The 8,859-nt window shown below is 35.6% G+C and overlaps 1 long non-coding RNA gene and 1 other non-coding gene across 2 annotated transcripts; one reads left to right on the top strand and one right to left on the bottom strand.

Moving 5' to 3' along the window:
• Positions 1 to 668: 668 nt before the first annotated feature.
• Positions 669 to 6,420, top strand: LOC117336771. The gene is made up of 3 exons (XR_004534650.1): positions 669 to 2,381; positions 4,818 to 5,022; positions 6,168 to 6,420. It is a non-coding gene; the product is annotated as an uncharacterized LOC117336771 (long non-coding RNA).
• A 1,126-nt stretch (positions 6,421 to 7,546) lies between these two features.
• On the bottom strand, positions 7,547 to 7,618 carry Trnae-cuc. The gene has a single exon. It is a non-coding gene; the product is annotated as a tRNA-Glu (tRNA).
• Positions 7,619 to 8,859: the final 1,241 nt, after the last annotated feature.

Raw genomic sequence — 8,859 nt, 5'->3', positions numbered from 1 at the left:
TACGCCACATCCATGTTCTTAAAGAATAACGTTTCAATGGCGCAGTGATGGTCGGCCCGATACCCTGATATGATCATAGTGACAAGTCGTTTATCAGATAATCTAAATACCTGAATCGCATTTTATATGCATACATGGGTGCGAATAGTACACATATATAACAACAAAACGACGAAATAAGACATTTTACAGCACGTTCCCTAGCCTTAAATACCTGTACCGTATAGCGCTGTGCCAAATCCACATTGAATGAGTTCAATAATTTGTTTAAGGTTAGTGTCATAAACAATCATTGAGTGAAAATATTACTTAACATAATGTTAGACTCTGTTTATAACATTACTTATATTTATTAGAATATAAGCTTTCAAATTAATTCAAATCACTCGAATGTCGAAGGTATAAAGACAGAATCGTCATAATAGTTTTATTCCACACTTGTCTTATGATATTTATGACATGGTCGGACTGCATGGTAGAACGGGCCAGTTGTTGTGATAAATACGTTAATATTACTTGATATAAAAATAAATATGTGACTTGTCTGATGTCTAACAGTGATGGTGTTGATATCATTGCTTCGGAAGACTCATAGTGCTGGCTACAAATATTTTGTTACTACTGAGAATGGCTTGTGCTTGTACATCTGTCCTTTGTTTTAGATCCCCCCGATGTCAGCATTACCAGAATCAATTACTCCGTTTTTATTGGCTATGATGTCACATTGATGTGCTGGGTTTCATCAAACGCTGCCAACGTTTTCTGGCAGCGCACATCCAGCAATGGTATTACCGATATCCACGTTAATGGGATCAAGTACGAAGGATCAGATGTCATGTTTCCGTCCCTTACCATTTATAGAGCTGAACAAAATGATGAGGGAAATTATATCTGTAACGCTGCTAATAATTGGGGACCTCGTCAAAGTAAAAGAATCTTCCTCCGAGTCACTGTTCGTAAGTGTCAAACCAAACAACAATGTTTCATTTTTATAATTATTATTTTTATTTTTTGAAATAGTCCTTAATCATGTAACGTTCATCTCAATGTAATGGACTTTTTTATTTGGACCTGAAACAACACAGGACGCGTGTAAACAATATACCGGAACGGCATCCTGAGACCCCGGATTTTAATCCCAGCATAATAGCTTCTATCAGGACATCAGTTTGTACAGCTAACACTCACCTCGCATCCATCATCAGTTTGTACAGCTAACATTCACCTTACACATCCATCATTAGTTTGTACAGCTAACACTCACCACACATCCATCATCAGTTTGTACAGCTAACACTCACCTCACATCCATCATCAGTTTGTTCTCGCACATTAATACCACTATGGTTTGTTTGTGATGTCGTCGTTGTAATGTTGTCGTTGTAATGTTGACGTTGTGATGTCGTCGTTGTGTCGTCGTTGTGATGTGGTCGTTGTGATGTGGTCGTTGTGATGTTGACGTTTCGTCGTGTTGATGTCGGTCGTTGTGTTTTGTAATGATGAAGTTGTCCTTTTAAGAAGTTCCTAGAGTATGAGAGAGAGTGTAAGAACAGGCATATTTGTTAAAATGTGAATGAATCTTGCCAACTTTGCTCGGTATATAATGTATTAAGTATATTGGCATTGTATAGACCATGAAATTTACATGATGTCTTGAAATGTGTGATTTTTATACAATTGATATTTACACATATCCTTGAATACATTTGTATAAAACGTTTGCTATGTATACACATTCGTTGTTTAAGTGTGTACCAACGAAATAACCTGAAAGCTCGTATACAGTATATAGTCGTATAATTTATGTTTCACGTATTGCATCCTATCATAAATTTGCGTGATGTTTTTGACTTACAATTTGTACTTTTATGTGTTCACCTCATTGTTATTTTATTTGTTTCTACAATGGACATCAACGTGAAGAGGTAAGAGTAAGTGAAAAAAAACATAACATCAGCATACTTAGTGATTAGTTCAAAATATCCGGATTATATCTATTGTATTTTAGTATTTTCTCTGAATAATTGATGTTAGTACAGATGAATATATATGCTTAGATTGTCTTCGTTTTGATAAATACACATATGTACATAAGTTAATTGGGGACTAAATGGTCAGAACACTGTATTATATTACGTATCAGAACATACTACTTTCAATTTATATAGAAGTCAATTGTGAATATGCAATTGTATATAAAAAAAAAATGTGATAATTTTTTGTAAACAAAAATATCAACATTCTCTTTAGGATATGCACATGTACTCAGTGATATTCAAGTTGATAATTTCAGCAGATGTTTTGTTTTCAGAACTACGGCTCGTGTTCATCATATCGGCAGCATACAATGGACCAAGAGATACAGTAAAGCGCACGATACAGTAAATAACACATGACGTTGGCATTTACCATCATTACTAGGATGACGCTACTTCTCATTTCTAACTAGTTACATGGTCGTCACTTTGTCCTAACTAGTTACATTGTCGTCACTTTATCCTAACTAGTTATATGGTCGTCACTTTATCCTAACTAGTTACATGGTCGTCACTTTATCCTAACTAGTTACATGGTCGTCACTTTAACATAACTAGTTACATAGTCATCGCTTTATCAAAACTTGTTACATGATCGTCACTTTATCAAAACTAGTTATATTGTCGTCACTTTGTCCTAACTAGTTACATAGTCGTCACTTTGTCATAACTAGTTACATTGTCGTCACTTTGTCCTAACTAGTTACATGGTCGTTACTTTGTCCTAACTAGTTATATGGTCGTCACTTTGTCCTAACTAGTTACATTGTCGTCACTTTGTCCTAACTAGTTACATGGTCGTCACTTTGTCCTAACTAGTTACATTGTCGTCATTTTATCCTAGCTAGTTATATGGTCGTCATTTTATCCTAACTAGTTACATGGTCGTCACTTTGTCCTAACTAGTTACATGGTCGTCACTTTGTCCTAACTAGTTACATTGTCGTCATTTTATCCTAGCTAGTTATATGATCGTCACTTTATCCTAACTAGTTTCATGGTCGTCACTTTGTCCTAACTAGTTATATGGCCGTCACTTTGTCCTAACTAGTTACATGGTCGTCACTTTGTCCTAACTAGTTATATGGTCGTCACTTCATCCTAACTAGTTACATTGTCGTCATTTTATCCTAACTAGTTACATGGTCTTCACTTTATTCGTCACTTTATCCTAACTAGTTATATGGTCGTCACTTTGTCCTAACTAGTTACATGGTCGTCACTTTGTCCTAACTAGTTACATTGTCGTCACTTTGTCCTAACTAGTTACATGGTCGTCACTTTGTCCTAACTAGTTACATGGTCGTCACTTTGTCCTAACTAGTTATATGGTCGTCACTTTATCCTAACTAGTTACATGGTCGTTACTTTGTCCTAACTAGTTACATGGTCGTCACTTTGTCCTTACTAGTTATATGGTCGTCACTTTGTCCTAACTAGTTATATGGTCGTCACTTTATCCTAACTAGTTACATGGTCGTTACTTTGTCCTAACTAGTTACATTGTCGTCACTTTGTCCTAACTAGTTATATGGTCGTTACTTTGTCCTAACTAGTTACATTGTCGTCACTTTGTCCTAACTAGTTATATGGTCGTCACTTTGTCCTAACTAGTTACATGGTCGTCACTTTGTCCTAACTAGTTACATTGTCGTCACTTTATCCTAACTAGTTACATGGTCGTTACTTTGTCCTAACTAGTTACATGGTCGTCACTTTGTCCTTACTAGTTATATGGTCGTCACTTTGTCCTAACTAGTTATATGGTCGTCACTTTATCCTAACTAGTTACATGGTCGTTACTTTGTCCTAACTAGTTACATTGTCGTCACTTTGTCCTAACTAGTTACATGGTCGTTACTTTGTCCTAACTAGTTACATGGTCGTCACTTTGTCCTAACTAGTTACATTGTCGTCACTTTGTCCTAACTAGTTACATGGTCGTCACTTTGTCCTAACTAGTTACATTGTCGTCACTTTGTCCTAACTAGTTACATGGTCGTTACTTTGTCCTAACTAGTTACATGGTCGTCACTTTGTCCTAACTAGTTATATGGTCGTCACTTTGTCCTAACTAGTTACATGGTCGTCACTTTATCCTAACTAGTAACATTGTCGTTATGTTATCCTAACTAGTTATATTGTCGTCACTTTGTCCTGACTAGTTAATGGTCGTCACTTTGTCCTAACTAGTTACATTGTCGTCACTTTGTCCTAACTAGTTACATGGTCGTCACTTTATGAAAACTAGTTATATGGCCGTCACTATATCAAAACTAGTTACATGGTCGTCATTTTTTCGAACGTGTAACACTATCATCATTATAACATGAAAACTAATGAAATAGTCATTACATTTTACTGACAGTTCACTAAAAACTAACCTTGACATATTTTTTATTTTGCTTTTCAAAAAGAACCGAATAGGTTTTCGTAAAAATGTGTAGAATTATCGGTGAGAGCGCGGAATCCTAACCACTAGACCACTTGGGATATAAGTATCTAGAGATATTATTTAACTTGGAAGGCTTCACGTAGGGTTTGGCGCTAAGTTGAAATCTTTACAACATTTGTTATAATTGCTCACACATTTCCATTTTCTTTCGAAACATAGATCATTCAGGCATAAGAAGCGAGAAGCAAGCGTCAGAACTTAACATTAATTGGAAGGTGAATGCATCGGTGCCTATTGATTAGATAGTTATGTGTGGGTTGGGCAATACATGTACATTTAGATGTGAAATATATAGTAAAAAAAAAATTTAAACATTCTATTTACAGGTTTCCGAGATGACATTCTTCCAAATTATGGCTAGTGGACCAGTGTTGAAAACTCCATTTAAGCAGGACAGTGGTAAACGTTATAACATTATCGTCTATGGGAAATCGTTTGGTTCCCTGGTTCCTACAGGACACAGCCGTGTACGAGATTCATAACAAGGGAGAGACAGACAAGTATTTGGTGGACCACATACATACCACAGAGGTGATTAGTAACTCGTTATGTTAACGAAATAGCTTCCCTCATATTTGGTATCTTCAAAAGAATACAAACAGCTCTGTAGACAGCTTCTAACATTTATCATGTATCCAAATGACAACAATCGTAATTGAACATAAATCACTCTGTAAGATGGTATACAATGACATATTTGTTACAATCACAGTAATAACTAGATATTTTGTCATCTTGGCATAAAACTTATAAAGTCAGTTACTGATCAATGACGTTAACAACGATTATAAAATTTATGCATATAGCTTATCCAATTTAGATATGGATTGAATGGGTTTTTTTTCATTTTCATGACAGCTATGAATAGCAGTAGCTATCCACATATCCCGTGGTGGTTAACGCCCTCAGAAGATATGTAGATAGTTACTCTATCCATAGCCGCCATGAAAATGAAAAATATCCATTCAAATTCCATTAGGGTTATTTGAAAACAAAACAAACAAACAAAGAGCAGAGTCATTTTTAAATTCAAAACCTTTTATAACTTTATACGAAAAGATGCTAAATTAATGGAACAGCCGGTGATCCCGCCATTGCACCATTGTTTACCGTGTCCTTCCGCTCCGCAACTTCCAATCGATTTTTGTTTGTTTTTGTTTTGCCTTTTATTTCAAACAAAAATACATCAAATGACATCTTATACATTAATTCGTGTTGAATTAGAAATGTTTGATGTGAATAGATGACAAATTGATGGCAAAGTAAACACAATTTACTGAAATGAAACGGGGACTATATATTTCGGGGCGCATTATTGTAATATTTTACTGTAAATCAGCACGTGAAGCGATGTTTCCATACTATATTCACAGTGCTTTCGTGGTCATATGTTTGTTGTTTTCACCTGGTATGTTCATAGAAAGAATTAACACTCAGAATGTAATATTATTTAATAAACACAAGGCGACCTTGACAGCGGGAGCGTAATTTTTAAGGGACCTGTAGGTAATTATAATGAGCTAATTACCAATAATTTTGACCACCAGTTTGTCTTTAGTCACCAAATTTAATCAATCGGGTCAATTGGGTCTGTTTATTTCAGAAGATGTAGAAAGGTTGATATTTATTCAGTCCAAGTCCTATGAAACATACAGATTCAACTCTATAATTTGCAGGTAAAACTTGTAAACAGTGGTGGAGAATTGATTCCTTGGGCCTCCATACCAAACTATATCAGAAGGACTACATGTACGTTATCCTGTAACATGGCTGATAAATGAGGACTCGGTTACCTTATTTAGTCTGGATTTCATTCACCAATGTGTTGACATTGTAATACATTTATAGTTGTCAGATATGAGGAATCAAAGTTTGTAATATTGACATTGACGTGACATTTGCACTTCATTTGAATCAGCCAGGAGCGTAGCTGCCCAGGTAACACATACATGTACATGTATGCCCGGGCTTGCACATCATTTCCCTAAGTTTGTAGATTAAAGTCGAGAAATTTTGATATTTTTCGATGTTTGTTCTTAATTTTTAAACTTTTTTTAGTCATCAGAGTATCAAGTACAGTAGTACATGTTTGATATATATCGACTCATCCGGACAAACATTGTCGGTATAGGGGTTTGGTAAGCTTTCTATGAGAAGTATTATTCAAAAGAAGTTACCGAAACATTATCCAAAACTGCAGTATTAAGACGTAGAAAAAATGGTTGAGAAAGATCACACTGTCAATCTGAGCATAGAAAAAGTAATTTTGACAAATATGTCGGACGACGCATGCATACCAATTCCCCGACAGGTACTGTACAGTGTCTTATACTGATTTGGAGTAAAATACCTTGCATATTCGTCAGATATTCATAGTAAGTTAATAAAGCATATTCATAATTACTTTTTACGTACTCCAGTCCTTTAAATGTATGTATATTACATCAAAGCAAGTAAAACATTTAAGAATGATACATTTGACGATAATTATTTGTATAGAATGTGTAATGACAGCTCACACACTGGTTATCCAACTAAGACCGTATCACCCACGGGGGGCGGTTTGGGGGGGGGGGGGGGGGGCGTACCCCTTCGAACGTCCCTTCGAACGTACGCTCGCAATGGTTGACTCCTCATTCAAGCACCTAAGACTAAACACACTAGTGAAAAACGTTCACAAAAATAAATACACAAAAAACTACACCACAATCTAAAATGGTTAAAAATCTAATCAGTTAATCAAAATATAAACCCCTATGCAAACGAGTTTGTAGTCACCTATCATAATAGATGGTAAAAAAAGAATGACAGCGAAGCTGTGAAAGGCAAACTTTTCATAGTAAGAAATGTTAATAATAATCTACCACGTATTTGTTTTAAATGTAGCCTATCTTCACTCAGCGTACAGTAAAAATATATGGATGATTATACAACAATTGTGAGAACAGTATATAAATAATATTATGCAATGAAATGTAAAGATTAGTTACTTATTGTGATGAAATATATAAAATATTCTGTTTATTTGAGAAGAAAAAATTAGAAAATAAATTATTTCCCAAGCGGGGAATCGAACCCCGGCCGCCGCGGTGAGAGCGCGGAATCCTAACCACTAGACCACTTGGGATATGAGAAACTGTTGGTAGGATTATTTTGCAACTCTGTCGATGGCGGAACAGGACGAGCGAAGACGTTAGGCCACCAAATCAGATGTTTGTACATACTTGCTAACCAAGACAAGTATCGCACAGTACTGAACTCAGCAAAATGCCAACTTCAAATTATTTTTGTTATTTTTTCGTTCAGTACCAATTAAAACAGTGAACACTTCTTGATTATCGTGAAATTGGATGAATAGTTGGAATTGCAAATGAGTCGGTATCTGCCGTGATAAATTGTCGATATCAAATTATCTAAAGGGTTAAGAACTTAAGAGTCAAATGTCTACCTAGTCAGAAATACTCCCCATAGAGATCAGATAACATGTCATATACTGTCTGTCTTTACTTTTTTCCGAAAATCAAGAGATACACGAATTGTTTATGCACTAGCGGATCCCCCCTCCCCCCACGCATAACTTATTCATGTATTCGTATTCATGTTTTGAAAAAAGTCATAGATTGGTTGCAAAAACAAACAAAACTAAACTTTTTATTCAATTAAATTGACAAAATGAAGTAATTTTTTTTTAAATTATCGCTGTTTCGTCAACAATTTGTCTAACTTAGATGAAGTGTGCCAGTCTCTTGCCTAATTTCGCGGAAGTTTTCCATTTTCCTGCATATGCAACGTTGCCAGTGATGGTAATCTTTTCGTTGTCATTTTCACTCTGTACTTGTAGTGGTAGGCATGACTTGAACTATGCGAATTACATGGGGATTAGAAACATTGACGGAATTTGTTTAAGAGACATATATGACTAACTGTAAATCAGGTATTTGTTGTAAATTAGGTATTTGTTGTAAATTAGGTATTTGTGAAATAAAATCACCAATTGTTTACTGATTAAAAGTGAGCAGTATCATACTTTGTCGTCGGTAGGAGAGAACGACGAACACTGTCGTTCTTCAGTTCGCTCTCTGAAATGACGTTTATATAAGGAGGTTTTTATTCGGAAGTTTGAGATTTGCATTGAGATGTGTCGACAGACATAGTACATGTATCAGAAAGACTGGTGTTTTTGTTTTCACTTCCTAAATTGTGATCCCATGGCAGATCAACATGTCCTGCTAACACTAAAAAGTTCGGTAATGTTACGCTCTGTCATCTTGATAGTGTAGCGGGAATAAAAATGTATAACCTGAATATAGGATCGTTCCAACAACAAGAGGCCAAGAGGGCCTGTATCGCTCACTTGAATATTCAAGT

This window comes from Pecten maximus, chromosome 10 (genome assembly GCF_902652985.1).
Source record: "Pecten maximus chromosome 10, xPecMax1.1, whole genome shotgun sequence".
NCBI lineage: Eukaryota > Metazoa > Mollusca > Bivalvia > Pectinida > Pectinidae > Pecten > Pecten maximus.
The sequence above is the reverse complement of the archived record's forward strand: the minus strand, read 5'-3'. Positions and strand labels throughout refer to the sequence as shown.